We start from the raw sequence: 18,202 nt of genomic DNA, 5'->3' as shown, positions 1-18,202 counted from the left end.
CGGTGATCTAGTCCATCTATGTTAACCACTTCCAGTGCAAGGTAAGCATATTTATGTCCTCAGACAAGAAGGGTGATTTTTTGGTTATCCCTGCAGCTCTAGCAGTGATCAAGATTATACTTTTTTATAACCAGTGATCCTGCAAAAAGTAAAAGTGATCCAAATGGCTTTATAGCTGCTCAATCACTTTTACAGGTGGAGTAAGGGGTCCTCTTCTGCTTCCCCTTACTGCCCAAGTGATCAAGGAGGCCAGTACTGGCACTGCTTGGTGTGCTGCGGGGAGCAGAGTCAGGGAAAGTACATCCATACCCACCTCACCTCTGATGTTAGAAGCCAGAAGAAAGAGGATTTTGGCAGTTCCTGTTTTAGTTTATTGTTTATAAGCCATAATCGGCTTGAATGATGTGATCTGATGAAACCAATATCAGTTTGATCAGATGCATTGGAGGCAAGAGGAGAGATATGAGTTCTAACAGACCCCAGATCTATTCATAAAGAGGACCTGTCATGGTTCATGTCATCACAAAGGATGTTGTTCATCCCTTGTAATAACAATGACGTTCAATCAAAAAAACAAAACAAAACATAAAGGTACAAAAGGTAAAAAAATATGTTTAAATACAATAAATATTACATTTAAAAGAAAAATGTAAGTGCCTCCATTCCCCCCGTTTTCAAATGCAAACATGTACATAGGTACATGGTGCTCGCACCACATATGAGGTATCGTCATGAAAGTCAGAGTGAGAGCAATAGTTCTAGTTCCAGAGCTCCTGTGTAACTCTAAACTAGTAACCTTTTAAAGCATATAGAGATTTTTAGGCACCATAGTTTGGCGTCATTCCACAGACGTAAGCAATTTTAAAGTGTGACATGTTAGGTATGTATTGACTTGACATAACATCATATTTTAAACTATACCAAAAAAATTGGATATTATATTGCATTTGTGTGCACAAAAATAAATGTAGGTGTACATTTTCCTTAAACTTTGCATTTGATAAACTTCTGCAAAAATATTGTGCAACATAAAAAAATTGCAACAACAACTATTTTATCTTCCAGGGCCTCTGCTCTGATCCAATGCTGCATCTGTCCCCCGAAGCCTCTACACTGAGAACCGAGTGATCAAACACCACCGAATGCTCACAGGTTATCACAGCTCTCTGCTCTACTTCTTCCTCGTTCACTGGAGTGCTGAGCTGTGGATGGGTGGGGAGCGGACGGCTCAGTCTGTCAGCAGCTTACTGAGAGGCTGAGTAGGGTGTCAGTCCAGGCACCTGGTGGATCCAGACTCCCATTGTCGGTATGACGTGGTGCCTGGACTGACAACTGTGATGTATCACTGGAGTGAAATACGAATTGCACTCTTGTGATCCATAGGAGAAGTGCAGTCAAACAAGCTTTGGCTATACTTCTCCTTTGGCCCAACACTCTCACTTTTATAAACTGTTTTTTACAGCCCTTGAGAATAAAGCTAGAATCTTTAGACTATAAAAAAAATCTATGTGTTAACATTAACTGTATGTTACCCCAACATTTCATATGCCTGATATGTGTATGTTGTAGGGCTGCGCATCTTCACCGGTCTCACGATTCGATGTGATTACGATTATCAAGGCCACGATTCGATTCGATCACGATGCATCACGATTGCAGTGCAAGTGCGCATGCCTTTCATAAAAAAACAATTTAAATACTCCATTAACACACAATAACACTTCCTGCATGTAGCAAAGTCTAAACACAGCAGACATGCTACAGGAGATGGTCGGGGACTGCAGAACTACTACAGGAGATGGTCAGGGACTGCAGAACTACTACAGGAGATGGTCAGGGACTGCAGACATGATACAGAAGATGGTCAGGGACTGCAGAACTACTACAGGAGATGGTCAGGGACTGCAGACATGATACAGGAGATGGTCAGGGACTGCAGAACTACTACAGGAGATGGTCAGGGACTACAGAACTACTACAGGAGATGGTCAGGGACTGCAGAACTACTACAGGAGATGGTCAGGGACTGCAGACATGATACAGGAGATGATCAGAGACTGCAGACATAGTACAGGAGACGGTCAGAGACTGTCACCCCTCCCCCCCAACCATTTTGATTTGATTTTGAAACTAACCTGCTGACACAGTGTGTTGCTTGCTGGATGGGATCTGATGGTCGCAGGAAAGATGGCAAGATGCTTTGGCCTGCCGATAACAAGTCGTGTTGCTACAAGGCCCTGTAGTCAGCAAGCAGAAGACAGTAGCTGAAAAGGAGACGAACTCTGCAGGGGGCGGGAACACATGACGCAATTGGTTGATAGCAAGCTGGCGGTCCTAGCAACCAATGACAGCTCTCAGAAGAGATGTGCCCCATCAAATGCAGCCACTATGCCCAGTCTAATGCCACCACTTGTGCCCATCTAATGCTGCCACTGTTACAATTAAATGCAGCCACTTGTACCCCATCAAATGCAGCCACTTGTGCCCCATTAACTGCAGTGACTGTGCCACATCAAATGCAGCCACTGTGCCCATCAAATCCACCACTGTGCTCGTCAAATGCCACCACTGTGCTTGTCAAATGCCAACACTGTGTCCCGTCAAATGCAGCCACTTGTGCCCCATCAAATGCAGCAACTGTGCAACAAATGCCACCACTGTGCCTGGCAAATGCCACCACTTTGCCCGTCATATGCATTCACTGTGCCCCCCCCACCCCCCCTTATCAGACCATCTCAGGACACAGGGCTCCTGACACACTTCTCCTTATCCACACCAGCTCTCTACGGCTAAGGTGTGACTTGGTGGCGGTCAGACACCATGCCAAGCCCCCCCCCCTATAGCAACAGCTCACCTCGGAGGACACCCCGATCGCAATCCGCCCCCCCCGTTACCGCACTGGCTCGAGTCGGGGCCATGCATCTGGTACAAGTGACGTTACACCCGGGCAGCAGCTGAAGAGAACACACACAGTGTGCAGCAGCAGCCGCGCCACCCGGGTTGAGGAGGAAGTGAAACGCTCAGCAGCGAAGTAGTGAGAGGCGAGGACTCGGAGTACACAGAGCCAGGCAGGCACAGCTGCAGCGAGCGCCGGTGGCCGGAGGTGGTCACTGGCTTAAAAAAAATCATAAGGGAGCCAGCGCTTTCGTCACCCTCAGCCCCTCCCGCCTTTTTATTGATCTGATAGTTACAGACAGTGGGCGGGGCTGACGCCAGGACGTAAGAGCAGAGTGGAGACACTGAAGAGCACGCAGAGTGGACATTAGGAGAAAGGCGGGCCGGGCAGTCACACGAGCTGTGTAAAAAAAAAAAAAGTACCATAGAACGGAGCGCTCTCCCTGGAGGGACGGGGCGGGGCTGGGCATCGATTACCAGGGTCGCATGCATCGGTGCCTTATCGGAAACACCCGAATCGCGATGCATCGATATTTGACACCCCTAGTATGTTGTACCAAGTACTTGCATTAAAAAGTATCCTTTCTTTTTCTATTTTTTCTGTTTAGTGAAATACCTTGTGACCCTTCCTAGAAGCATATCCTTCCCAGTGTGGTTATTTTGCTGGCTGTGGTCCGTTTTTCTGGCCTCCCCAAGACCCTTAGTACAGAGTTTATGTGATCAATTACATAAAAATATATATATTTCTAATATATATATATATATATATACACATACACACTCATCGGCCACTTTATAAGGTACACCTGTTCAATTGCTTGGTAACACAAATTCCTAATCAGCCAACCACATGGCAGCAACTCAATGCATCTAGACGTGGTGAAGATGATTTGCTGAAGTTCAAACTGAGCATCAGAATGGGGAATAAAGGGGATTTAAGCGACTTTGAACATGGTATGGTTGTTGGTGCCAGATGGGCTTGTCTGATTATTTAAAAAACTGCTGATCTACTGGGATTTTCCCGCACAATAATTTCTAGGGTTTACAGAGTCCAAAAACAAAATATCCAGTGAGTGGCAGTTGTGTGGACAAAAATGTCTTGTTGGAGAATTGAAAGACTGGTTTGAGATGATAGAAAGGCAACAGTAACTCAAATAACTTGTTACAACCAAGGTATGCAGAATACCAACGCACAACACATCAAACCTTGAAGCAGATGGGTTACAGGAGCAGAAGACCACACTGGGTGCCACTCCTGTCAGATAAGAACAGGAAACCAAGGCTACAATTCACACAGGCTCAGCAAAATTGGACGATAGAAGATTGGAAAAATGTTGCCTGGTCTGATGAGTCTGTATTTCAGCTGCGACATTTAGATGGTAGGGTCAGAATTTGGTGTAAACAACATGTAAGCATGGATTCATCCTGCCTTGTATCAATGGTTCAGGCTGGTGGTGGTGGTGTAATGGTATGTAGGATATTTACTTGGTACACTTTGGGCCCCTTAGTACCAATTGAGCATCGTTTAAACTACACGGCCTACCTGAGTATTGTTGCTGACCATGTCCATCGCTTTATGACTACAGTGTACCCATCTTCTAATGGCTCCTTCCAGCAGGATAATGCACCTTATCACAAAACTCAAATCATCTCAATCTGGTTTCTTGAACATGACAATAAGTTCACTGTACTCCAATGGCCTCCACAGTCACCAGATCTCAATCCAATAGAGGTTCTTTGAAATGGAGTGGAATGGGAGATTTGAATCATGGATCTGCAAAAAATCTGCAGCAACTGCGTGATTCTATCTATATCTGGCCACGTAGGATTCCCAGTCTTCTTGCTGCTAAGTGGCTGTTCTTATTTTTTCCTTTTTTTACTTAATGCATTATTCATGATATACTATGAATAAAAATATATTTTTATTTTTTCTACAGCAAATATATAGGCCTGACTATTCAACATCAATACAGCAGGAGAGGTTTTACCAGCAACAGAAATATAGTAGGAGAGTTATTAGCAGTTAGGCAACTTACATCTCCAAAATCGACTATAAACACTGCAACAATAATATGGAGTACATTGACCCTCTAACCCTCCTGGCGGTATTCCCGAGCGTGACTCGGGGTGGATTTTTTGTGCCAAAATCGGTAACCCCGAGTCACGCTCGGGGTAGCTATGCAGAGCCTGCAGCGCGCACTGGCTTACCTTGTTCCTGGATCCAGCGATGCCACCGCGCTGTGTGAGCAAGCGGGACCTCGCTCGATTCACACAGTGTCCTCCTGTGGTGCCGATCACCATTCCCTGCGACGTTACGACGCACGGGGGCGGAGATCGGCGCCAAATTAAAAAAGGTAAACAAACACTATACATACAGTATACTGTAATCTTATAGATTACAGTACTGTATGTACAAAAATGCACCCCCCCCTTGTCCCTAGTGGTCTGCCCAGTGCCCTACATGTTCTTTTATATAATAAAAACTATTCTTTCTGCCTGAAAAACTGTAGATTGTCCATAGCAACCAAAAGTGTCCCTTTATGTCAAAAATGGTTTTAGATCAGCTAGAAAACAGCGATAATAAATTAGAATCACTTGCAGAATTGTGCGATAGCGATTTGTGGGGAATCTCGTCATAAAAAAAAAAAATTATGACAGCAACAATTCTGCAACTGAGCAAATTTCAGTGATTTTAAATTGATTACATTATTGAATAATTTTTATTAGAATTATATTATTATTTGTTATAATTATTTATAATTATTTATTATATTATAATTTATAATTTTGTTTATAAAAAAATGTCATACCCGGGATGCCTATTAGACTCTTGTTTGGCCAGATTTAAGTGAGTTATTCCTAAGAATTACAGGCCTACAGTATAAAACGCCAAATTTCCTTGCAAATAATGGTACCACTTTCAGCATTTTTTTTCTGAAAGAATCATACCGCCAAGGAGGTTAATAAAGGAATCCACCAACTATGTGCAAAGTACAATAACCCCTACATTTTAAAAGGCTGTAGATGGGTTAGTAAAAGTGGGCATTGCATGAAAATACTAGATCCGCTTATGTTTCAGCCTCTAAAAAAAATGTAATACATACTTATACCCAGGGCTGGACTTACCATTGGGCTTGACTGGGCTCAAGCCCATGGGCCCCGCCCAATAGGGGGCCCCAGGCCCAATCATGGCAACCCCCTCCTGCAATTTTGCGGCAATCGTGAGTGGCAACCTCCTCCCACAATTTCGGCACCCCCCCGCTCAACAAATTTGGCGGATGGATGTAATCCTCGGCCCCACCCCCCGCTCAAATTATTCGGCGGATGGATGGAATTCTCGGCAGCCGCCCCCCCCCTCGATCTCAACAACTTTGATGCTCCAGGGGGCCCCTTTACTGCTGTTGTGTAAATTACTGAATGCGGCCCTGGGAAGAAGTAAGGAGTCCATTCAGCGACTGCCCCCCCCCCACTCAACAACTTTGATCGGTTGGTCCGGTCGGCGGATCCCCCACCCCGCTCAACAAGTATGCTCGGTCGGCGCACTGACCCCCCCTCAACAACTTTGATAGGTCAGTCATTGGATCCAGACCCCCCACCCCACTCAACAACTATGATCGGTCGGCGGTAACAACCCACGCCCCCGCTTCTCTGCTCCAGGGGGCCCCTTCGATTATTAGGCCCAGGGGCCCCCACCACCCCAAGTCCTGCCCTGCTTATACACCCCTCCCCCCATTAAGTGTGCTCATCTAGGTAAGGATGACATCACAGGGTCTTCTTGCAAGATCCTGAGAAAGCTAACGATACAAAATTCCATGTCTGTGCACTACTGCAAAGTGCTGTAGGGTCTTTTTGTGAGATTTTGGATCCTCAGCTTTTCCAGAATCCTGCAGTGAAACATGGGGGGGGGGTGGTATTTACTAAAGGCAAATCCACTTTGCACTACAAGTGCAAACTACAAATGCAAACTACAAGTGCAAAGTGCACTTAAAGCGGAGTTCTACCTAAAAATGAACTTTCTATTAACAGCTTGCCTTTAATGTAAAAAAAAAAAAAAATAGTTTTTACTCACTTCTATCTGGCTGTTACAAGGCAGATTTTGTAATCTGCCTAGTTCCTGGTCCTAGGTGGTTCAACTTCCTGTCCTAAGACCCTATTGCCTCCTGGGAAATGATGATACTTATTTCCCAGGAGTCTCTGGGCATTACTGTGCCTAAAAATCACCCAGCATGCACTTCTCCCTGAAAACCAGGAAGAAAAAGGAACTGGGCTTCACATGCCCACACATATGATGGATACGGCCACAACATGAGCTGGAGGATATAAGGTAAGTGATTGGGGAGCTATTAATATGTTATAGGGACTATTTAATGTGATTAATTTTAGCTGCCAAAAATAAAAAAATTATGCCCAAAACCTTGCGTAAAAATTGCACTGAAAGACCACTTGGAAGTGCAGTCACTGTATATCCGAGGGGGACATGCAAGGAAAATAAAAAACAGCACTTTAGCTTTCACATGATTTGATAATACAATCAGCAGAGCTTCCCCTCATTTCAGACCTATCCCTCAGATTTACAGCGACTGCACTAGTTTGCACTTGTAGTGGAAAGTGGATTTGCCTTTCGTAAATAACCCCCATGGTTACATTACTGGCGCCTACATGAGGTAACTGGAAGCTAAGTATATTTTACATTTTCTTTGAGTTTTTTTTTATTGTGTCTTTTTTTTCATGTGGGTCAGCATGATATATGGTCTGCTTTAACAGCTTATTTCTGATTGGCTATTACATGCTATTTGATGACACTGTGCAAATAACCATTAAATGTTTCACTTTCCCATTAATGCAACCTGATAGTATATATACTAAGGTTCTCAGCTAACTGACCAGAATACATGAACAAGCAACTAAATTAAAATTCAAATAAGTACAAACAAGGATGGAATACAAGTGTGCCTTGAATGAAAGAACATAATTATGTTATCAAATCCTTCACATTTACCCATGGTGACTGAATTTCAAATAAAAAAAAACTGCTGCAAGAACAAGGATTGTGTTAATACTTTTTACATGACTTTGTTACTATTGACATAAATAATTTTTTATGTGTTGTGTTACAATTCTGCAGCAGGAACATACCGGTAAGTTAAGAGGAACTTGGTTTGAGAGCGTTTTGCAAGACAGGCAAAATGTTTTAATACATTTTATATACAAGCAATGTTTTGATATAAAAGTAGCGTCATGTCACATCTGAGTATAAAAAAAAAGAGAGGAGCCTCTAAGTGCAGCAATATGGTTACATTTAATGAAGGTACAACATTTAGCAACTTATTTCTACACTTAGGCCTTGTACACACGAGAGGATTTCCAGCGGATAAATCCTCTGGCGGATTTTGATCTGATGGCTGTACACACCATCAGATCAAGATCCCCGCGGAATACATCCGTGGTGACGTGGACGCGCCGTCGCCGCGACGATGACGCGGCGACGTGCGCGACCCTGGAAGGTAAATACTTCCACGCATGCGTCGAATCATTACGACGCATGCGAGGGATGGGATCGGACGGACTTATCCGGTGAGTCTGTACAGATGACCGGATAAGTCCGGCGGACAGGATTCCAGCGGATAGATTTCTTAGCATGCTAAGAAATTTGTATCCGCTGAAAATTCGTCGGCTGGATTTTTATCCACCTTAAAATGTCCGCCAGGCCGTACACACGACCGGATCTATCTGCTGGAACTGATCCGCTGATCAATCTCAGCGGATCGATCCGGTCGTGTGTACGGGGCCTTAGAGATGCCTCTCTTATATACCCTGTAAAAAAATGCTTTGCTATACAAGTGCTTTAGATTACAAGTATGTTTCTGGAACGAATTATGCTCGCAAACCAAGGTTTTACTGTACATGATTATATGAACATTATAAAGCATTGTGTTAATGTTTCCCATAGAATTCTGCAATGTAAATAATAACTTTTGGCTAATTATTTAGAAGGATGTGCAAAATTATCCCTACTTCTAAACAGTTGATAACTGACCAAGATAAAAATGAAATGATGCCAACACAATGAGGGTTATTTACAAAAGGCAAATCCACTTTGCACTACAAGTGCAAACTACAAGTGCAAAGTGTACTTGGAAGTGCAGTTGCTGTAAATCTGGGGGGAAGATCTGAAATAAGGGGAAGCTCTGCTGATTTTATCATCCAATCATGTGCAAACTAAAATGCTGTTTTTTTATTTTCCTTGCCTGTCCCCCTCAGATCTACAGCGACTGCACTTCCAAGTTTTCCTTTAGTGCCATTTCAATCATGGGCATCCGCTCTATAGGGCAAGGGGGGTCAATTGCCCCCCCCTCCCTGGAAGTCAGAGTGGACTGCACCGAAAGTGATGAGATTGCTCCATGTATGATGTGTCTCCCCTCCCCCGCCGTCTCACTAGAGGCATAGTGTCAGTCTACCCCACACTAATGCTGAGTGCAGGAGGATCCAAAGAACTTCAGTGAGCCCACACTGCCTGCCGCTGATTGCATGCAGGAGTGAGCTGGTGGGCGGGCCCAGACAAGGAGGAGGCAGCTGAAGAATCCAAAAGCATGAATGAGGATGCGCCCATATCTGCCAGTTTCCTTTCTATGGCGGCAGGCTGGGAGGCTGGACCTGGGCTGTAACAAAGCTCCTCTATAGGTGGGCGGAGAAAGCGACCCTACACAGACTGCAGCCCGATCACTGCTTCCTGCCCAGCTGACATCAAGGCTCACCCCGGGGCAGACTGAAGATAAGAGGACAGATACCACACTGCATATTCTCCTCATGTGAGTCCCAACCTGTTTTGCCTTCCAAGCTGTATGATTCTGTGCTGTAAACCTGTTTTGCATCTTCCAGTGTGCAGGTTTACTGAAAGAGAAAGGAAAGATCTTGGCTATGTCAGGAATATACTGGGACATTTTTTAAGCTCCACATGGATGCATTCCACACACACACCATATCTTATTAAAAATTATTATTTTTGATAATGTGGAATACTTTCTATGTAGAATCTGAAAAGTCTCAGTATATTCCTGACATTGCCATGAGTATAAAGAAACATACAGATACAGAATACAGCCCACCTCCAGGAAAGGGAAAAGTTCACCCTTGCACTGCTGGGGGGAAATTACCACTTTGCACTTGTAAATTTGAAAAAGTGTAGCGCTTATTTTTGTGAAAAAGGCAGTTAACAACACATATCAAATGTTGTAAACATACATATATATGACATCTTAATTTCAGTGACACCAAGTGACCGTGTGATCTGTGAAAAAAAAAAATATCAGAACAAAGCAGTCCTCTATTGTGACCACACAAATAACAGTCCAAAAGTGTAGAAAAAACTGCAAGGTTGAAATGAAGAGTCCCACATGGATGTGACCCTCACTGTGAAAGGATAGAGACACCACCATTAATGTAAGGGGGAGGCTTACCCGATGGTGTTGACTTGGTGAGTTTTATACCACCCAAGTCAAAACAGGCTTATATAATCAGTCAGCAAGATGTATCCAGCTGGTCCTGAATCCACATATAAGTTGGCACCGCAAATTCCAGTAAACACCAAGAAGTGTAAGTACATGTAGTCTTGTTGGAGCCAGAGATACGGTAACCACATAACATGCGTAATGGGAAAAAAACTCACATAGTGTGATACCGTACAAGGTAGTGTTTATTAAAAAGATTAAAAATGAACACTCACATTTGGAAGAACATCATAGGCATATCACAAAGTGCAAGAGCAATGTGTGTGAATGGGTCCACCCGACGCCTTTCAACTAAACAGTCATCATCTGGGGTCAACCCAGATTCGCACACATCGCTCTTGCACTTTGTGATATGCCTATGATGTTCTTCCAAATGTGAGTGTTCATTTTTAATCTTTTTAATAAACACTACCTTGTACGGTATCACACTATGTGAGTTTTTTTCCCATTACGCATGTTATGTGGTTACCGTATCTCTGGCTCCAACAAGACTACATGTAATTACACTTCTTGATGTTTACTGGAATTTGCGGTGCCGACTGATATGTGGATTCAGGACCAGCTGGATATATATTGCTGACTGATTATATAAGCCTGTTTTGACTTGGGTGGTATAAACCTCACCAAGTCAACACTATCGGGTAAGCCTCCCCCTTACATTGGTGGTGGTGTCTCTATCCTTTCACAGAGCGGGTCATATCCATGTGGGACTGTTCATTTCAACCTTGCATTTTTTCTACACTTTTGGACTGTTATTTGTGTGTAGTCACAATAGAGGACTGCTTTGTTCTGATTTTTTTCACGGATCACACTCAGTCACTTGGTGTCACTGAAATTAAGATTTCATATATATGTATGTTTACAACATTTGATATGTGTTGTTAACTGCCTTTTTCACAAAAATAAGCGCTACACTTTTTTTCAGCTGTGTTGGCAGCTAATTTTTGTGTTCACTTATTGTACAGCGCAGTATATCCCATATAGCATTTTTTGCACTTTGCACTTGTAGTTTGCATTTGCAATGATAAGTGGATTTACCTTTCGTAACTAACCCCCAATAGGGGGGTTATTTACGAAAGACAAATCCACTTTGCACTACAAGTGCAAAGTGCACTGAAAGTGCACTTGGAAGTGCAGTCGCGGTAGATCTGAGGGGGACATGCAAGGAAAATAAAAAACAGCATTTTAGCTTACACATGATTGGATGATAAAATCAGCAGAGCTTCCCCTCGTTTCAGATTTCCCCTCAGATTTACAGTGACTGCACTTTGCACTTGTAGTTTGCACTTGTAGTGCAAAATGGATTTGCCTTTAGTAAATAACCCCCAATGTGTTTTAGAACAAAAGTTTTGACTCTAATAGAGAATATGATTGAACATTGAACTCAGATCTATGTGCTTCATTAAACAGCTATTGCTCAGACACCTTGTACATGAGAAAACTGTATACCTTCTTTAATGCACAAATGTAAAGGATCATCGATATTTAGGCTGTCAATTCTATTGGTTTGCACTGCTTGAGATCTTTTATTTGTATTGTAAATACAACTATCAGACACTGTTTACACAAATGTATACCTGATGGACAAAATAATAATGAGTAGGAAACAGACACAGTGGGTGAAATCAAATAGACTCTGAATGTATCAAAACAGCTGCTCACAATGGATTTAATGACATCAAGTTGTCCAGCCCTATGGCTAAAAAGAATGAAACATGCACTTGGATGCTTTGTAACCATAACTGTTCAAACATGAATCATTAGTGTGATTTATATTTTAAACCACAGTATAGTGCTTTTATGAAACACTTACATAACTAACAAGATCAAAACAGCTGATCTATAATGTTGCATACTCAGGGCAATCCTCAACTTGGCATATATATATATATATATATATATATATATATATATATATATATATATATATATATATATACAGTAGGTGTTTGTGATATTGTGTTTTTAGCATGACAGCATCGCGCTGATTCTCGGCGACATGGTGCCGAGATCTCGCCGACATCTCGCACTCACTGGAATAGTGACAGCACATTCCAACGTGCGCGTCATAGAAGCGACGGGAGATCCGACTTGGATTCCCGCCAATTCTACACGTGTGCGGCGTTTGTTATGAATCCTGAGGGGGAAGTCCCCGCCGGATTTTAAATAAAAATTCGGCATGGGTTCCCCCCTCAGGAGCATACCGGGCCCTTAGGTCTGTTATGGGTTGTAAGGAGAGCCCCCCTACGCCGTTTTTTCCCCCTACAATCCATACCAGACCCGTATCCAAAGCACGCTACCCGGCCGGTCAGGAAAGGAGTGGGGACGAGCGAGCGCCCCCCCCTCCTGAGCCGTACCAGGCTGCATGCCCTCAACATGGGGGGGTTGGGTGCTCTGGGGCAGGGGGGCGCACTGCGGCCCCCCCACCCCAGAGCACCCTGTCCCCATGTTGATGAGGACAGGGCCCCTTCCCGACAACCCTGGCCGTTGGTTGTCGGGGTATGCGGGCGGGAGGCTTATCGGAATCTGGGAGCCCCCTTTAATAAGGGGGCCCCCAGATACCGGCCCCCCACCCTAAGTGAATGGATATGGGGTACATCGTACCCCTACTCATTCACCTGGAGGAAAAGTGGTAAAAACACAAATAAAAAACACAGGGTATTAAAATATTTTATTAGTCTGCTCCGGAGGCTCCCCCTGTCTTCTTTAGCTCTTTTACCAGGGGGAGCTTCTTCTTCCGATTTCCGGGGGTCTTCTCCTGCTCTCAGGGGTCTTCACCGCTCTTCTGTGACGTCTTCTCCGCTCCGGGGGGTCTTTTTCTATGTTCGCCGCTCTCCGCTCTTGACTCGGCGCACCCCGGTTCTTCCTCCCGCTGTCCGGTGCCTTCTCCTTCTTCCGCTGTTCTGTGACGTCTTCTCCTCTTCTTCCGCTGTTCTGTGACGACTTCTACTTCTCCCTTCAGGCCGCTGTGCTGTGACGTCTTCTCTTCTTCTCTTCTCCCGATGTTGACACGCCGGCTCTTCTCGCTGAAATGGCAGGTGCGCTGCTTTCATCGGACCTATATAGGCCTCACAGTCCCATCATGCTCTGTACCTACCCATGTGATACCTACCCACGTGGGTAGGTATCACATGGGTAGGTACAGAGCATGATGGGACTGTGAGGCCTATATAGGTCCGATGAAAGCAGCGCACCTGCCATTTCAGCGAGAAGAGCCGGCGTGTCAACATCTGGAGAAGTGAAGAAGATGACGTCACAGCCCGGAAGAAGAAGAATACGTCACAGCACGGAAGAAGAAGATAGACGTTCAGCACTGAAGGAGAAGGCACTGGACAGCTGGAGGAAGAACCGGGGTGTGCCGAGTCAACAGCGGAGAGCGGCGAACATAGAAGGAGACCCCCGGAGAGTTGAGAAGACCCCCCGGATAGCGGAGAAGACCCGTCGGGATAGCGGAAGAAGAAGCCCCCCCGCCGAAGACGCCGGAGGAAACCCGCCGGGGGTGGGGGCTTTTTTAAAAGCGACCCCCCCGGCGGTGGAAGAGAACCAGACGGCGGCCCCCACCCACCCAAAGAAGTCAAAGAAGAAGCTCCCCCTGGTAGAAGAGCTAATAAAGAAGACAGGGGGAGCCTCCGGAGTAGAAAAATAAATTATTTTAAAAACCCTTGTGTGGTGTGTTTATTAACTTTGACATTTTTACTACAGGTGAATGGTTAGGGGTACGATGTACCCCATATCCATTCACTTAGGGTGGGGGGCCGGTATCTGGGGGCCCCCTTATTAAAGGGGGCTCCCAGATTCCGATAAGCCTCCCGCCCGCATACCCCGACAACCAACGGCCAGGGTTGTCGGGAAGGGGCCCAGTCCTCATCAACATGGGGACAGGGTGCTCTGAGGTGGGGGGGCCGCAGTGCGACCCCCTGCCCCAGAGCACCCAACCCCCCCATGTTGAGGGCATGCAGCCTGGTACGGCTCAGGAGGGGGGGGCGCTCGCTCGTCCCCACTCTTTTCCTGGCCGGCCAGGTAGCGTGCTTTGGATACGGGTCTGGTATGGATTGTAGGGGGACCCCCTACGCTGTTTTTTCGGCATAGGGGGGGCTCTCCTTACAACCCATAACAGACCTAAGGGCCCGGTATGCTCCTGAGGGGGGAACCCATGCCGGATTTTTATTTAAAATCCGGCGGGGACTTCCCCCTCAGGATTCATAACAAACGCCGCACACGTGTAGAATTGGCGGGAATCCAAGTCGGATCTCCCGTCGCTTCTATGACGGCTTTGTCTCTATCGCGGCAAGCCAGCTCGGCGCTGGCTCCCGCGATGGGGCTCGTAGGTGCTCAAACTCGCCGAGAAAGGGAGCGAGATTGACACAATATCGCGTGCACCTACTGTAGATACATACAATAACATTTATGATTTTATTTGCTGATACAAAATTCTCTGGTTTCAAAATATAAATATAAACCACAACAAGATCAGACATTTTAGATTAAGCAGCTCTGCATTACACTAACAGTTTGCTATATGAATATAAAATAACAGAAAAGGCATTTATTTCAAGTCAGCTTTGAAAACAATTATGAAAACAATTACCGATTATGAGGTTGGTGATATGCTCTGTGTTTTCCAGAATTATATCATAATTATTAGCACTGTTCACAAAGCTAACATACAAAATTTAGGAATTATTCCATACAACATCCATGCTATACTGCAGGCTAATATTTTATGCTCATTCAAAAGTTTTTCACCCTCTCCCCCAGCTGGTGGATTTTGGAACAGCAGCTTCTTCAAAGCTGAAACCAAAAGCTACAGAAATGTTCCTCATCATCCCCAGAGACACTCCAGATGCTGAACAAGAGGATATGGAAATGGAGAACCTCCAGCAAAATATGTATAATAAATTAACTGCTCACAATCTGATACTCAAGTTACGTGATTTAATATTTTCTTCTTTCCAGCTCTTGTAGAAACATCATTTTTAACTTGACGCCTACATTACATTAACTACACCTTTAGAGTTACTCTATCATATACGTCATTATACTGTCACAGCAGCCTTTTTCAGCATTATTGAAAACAATTAAGTATTTAATTAAAGTGTTATACAGACACAAAGCAGTACAATGGTCCATATATGAACACATACATGTATGTCTTGTTCAATCACTATTTTATTGTTGATCACAAACTCATTAATGACCTATAGATGAAATTATTTTAAATGTTATTATTAGCTTATGAGTGCTTGTTTTTTTGTTGTTGTTTTTTTTTATTATTATTATAATAAAACCACCCAAACCACAACAGTTAGTTCAAGTATAAAGCAGGAAAGTCAATGTATGATACAGTAGCTTTTTTTTATTTTTTATATGAATAATTAATGCACAAGAATCTGAGGGTATACACAAACACAATAGGTATTGCTATAGCACCATGTAAGACGTGTTTGCTGGATGGGTTGTCAACCCTTTGATTGCAAACTGTGACGTACACCGCAGTGATCCCTCCCAACCTTTGCAAGTATGGGGCTAAATGGTTGTGAAGATGTGAAGAAAAACACCTGCATCTAGTACATTTCATGTGTTTCTTGCCAACACTGACTGCATCCCATTTACTAAAACATGACAGCATATAAAATACTTTCTCTGTTTACTGAAGCTAATCACTGCAAAATGGTATCTTAGGCAAAAGTCACAAAACATGTACCAATATTGAGAATGGCAAGGGTTCATTTTCAACTGATATTCTTTTTCATGGGGTACAGTATCTACTTCTAATTTTAGCTATAGATATAGTGCTAAGCAAGCAGCATACACTAGATCATGGATTAAACTTGTACTTTGAGAACAAATGTGCTATGTACACTGATGAAAGCATGATTATTTTGTATTGATGGAAATTACTGTACTTATACACCATGTAAAATCATTGTGCATGGTACTAACAATTCACGTGTAATACAGCCAATTGGAAAGTTGTATCTTTTGATATATATATATATATATATATATATATATATATATATATATATATATATATATATATATATATATATATATATATATATAATATACACATATATATATATATATATATATATATATATATATATATATATATATATATATATATATATATATATAAAGCACGCATCAAACTCAGTGGCAGGTGATAAGTGGTTTTAATATATTTAAAGAATGGATTTCATTCCATCATTTTTTTCCACACATCTAGAATGCCCATGGGGTAGACAGTTAGTGACATTCAGGAGGATATGTCAACAATTAGGAACCATGTACTCTCCCAGTCTATTGAATAAAGGCTGGAACAAATGACATGCTTTGCTTACATATGAGGAAATAATGGTACTCAGTACATTACACTGTTATACTCTTCTGCAAGAGTCTGCACACAGACATCCATTACTCTCCATAAAGCCACTTGCACGACTTGTAAGTATTGGTTGCACCATCTGAACATTGTAGTAAAGCATTTGTTTCTAAAAATCTAACAAGAACCCACTAATTTAAATAACGTAAGGCAGTAGAAAGCTACAAAGCACCCCTTTCTCTTGATCTGCCTTTTCCTCCCCTCCAGCAAGCAAAATCGACACAATTACATGACACTGTTATCCATTTCTCTTTCTCAGGCTGAGAGCAGCCAACCTGTGACATGTCCCTGTTATCTAGGGTGGGCAACGTGCAACAGCCAAAGTAACTGAAGCCCTTTAAACATAAACAAGGGATTCAATGAGAAAGGCTCTAGGAACAACATCGTCTTCCTCCCCTTTAATTCATCATGAAGCTTTAATATGCATTTTCAGCAAGTTCCATCTTTGCAGCAAACCCCCAGTCAAACAGCATCACACAAAAAAAAAAAAACACAGTGATTATAGATGATTTACCGGCAGACTTGTGCTTCTGCCTTCATGTCCCTTCCTTCCAGTCATCGATCAAGGCAAGGTAATGCGATCCGATTCAATGCTATGTATCACTGCTCTGCTGTATAACCTCATTTCCCTATGCCCAGGCTAGCCATATGCAATCAAATCAAGGGAGACAGATGAGATAGAGGTACCTACCTACTTTGCAGCTCTGTCAATTACCCTGGTCGCAAGCTAAGTGCACTCAGCAAGACAGGAGTCTAAACATCCAAGAGTTCTTTCCAAAGAGCAATTCGGTTTCCGAAAAAAAAGAAAAGCACCCTTTTATTAATCCATTTTAGGGATGGTGGAGCAGGAACAAATCTGATCAGGTTTCCCTTTGCCTTATTTTCCAAACTTCACAAGCTGTAGACAAGGTGACCACGGAAATCCCCCCTGCACGATCACATCCAAGTAGGAAGAATATCACCTCCTCCAAGAAAAAGGTGCAAAACACAAACTTCACCTTAATACACCATATTGGGAGTGCAAACTTTAAGTAGCAGAGACAGATCTGTTTGTTTTTTGCTCCTCCAAGCAAGTACAAAGTAAGGAGATTGAACACAGAAAAAGATGTGTTATGTATCCAGAGCTGCTATATATCCTTAGAAGTGTGCGCTCGCTCTCACTCTCTGACCATCCATCCACACTGGTCCTTAGCAGCCCGCAGCCAGCAGCCTCGTTGTATCGCTATGGGGAGCTGTCCAGCCGCCAGGTGCTGAAGTCTGGAGAAGCCCCAGGCTCCGCACACTTCCCTTCAACTCCGAGGGGAGCGCAGGACTGGAGGTAACATGCAAGCTGCAGCCTGCCCTTCCCAACGAAGCCACACCCCCCATCACCTGACCTATATTGCAGCATGAGCTCTTTCAGCTTCTCAAG

The 18,202-nt window shown here is 43.6% G+C and overlaps 1 protein-coding gene across 1 annotated transcript in view; it reads right to left on the bottom strand.

Annotated features, from left to right (window-relative positions):
* Positions 1 to 17,634, bottom strand: part of LINGO2 (leucine rich repeat and Ig domain containing 2) — a 2,187,995-nt gene extending 2,170,361 nt beyond the window's left edge. The window contains exon 1 of the mRNA XM_040358558.1: positions 17,483 to 17,634. The gene's annotated coding sequence lies outside the window, so the exon portion shown is untranslated. The remainder of the gene's footprint in view (positions 1 to 17,482) is intronic.
* Positions 17,635 to 18,202: the final 568 nt, after the last annotated feature.

This window comes from Rana temporaria, chromosome 1 (genome assembly GCF_905171775.1).
Source record: "Rana temporaria chromosome 1, aRanTem1.1, whole genome shotgun sequence".
In the NCBI taxonomy this organism is placed as follows: Eukaryota; Metazoa; Chordata; class Amphibia; order Anura; family Ranidae; genus Rana; species Rana temporaria.
The sequence above is the reverse complement of the archived record's forward strand: the minus strand, read 5'-3'. Positions and strand labels throughout refer to the sequence as shown.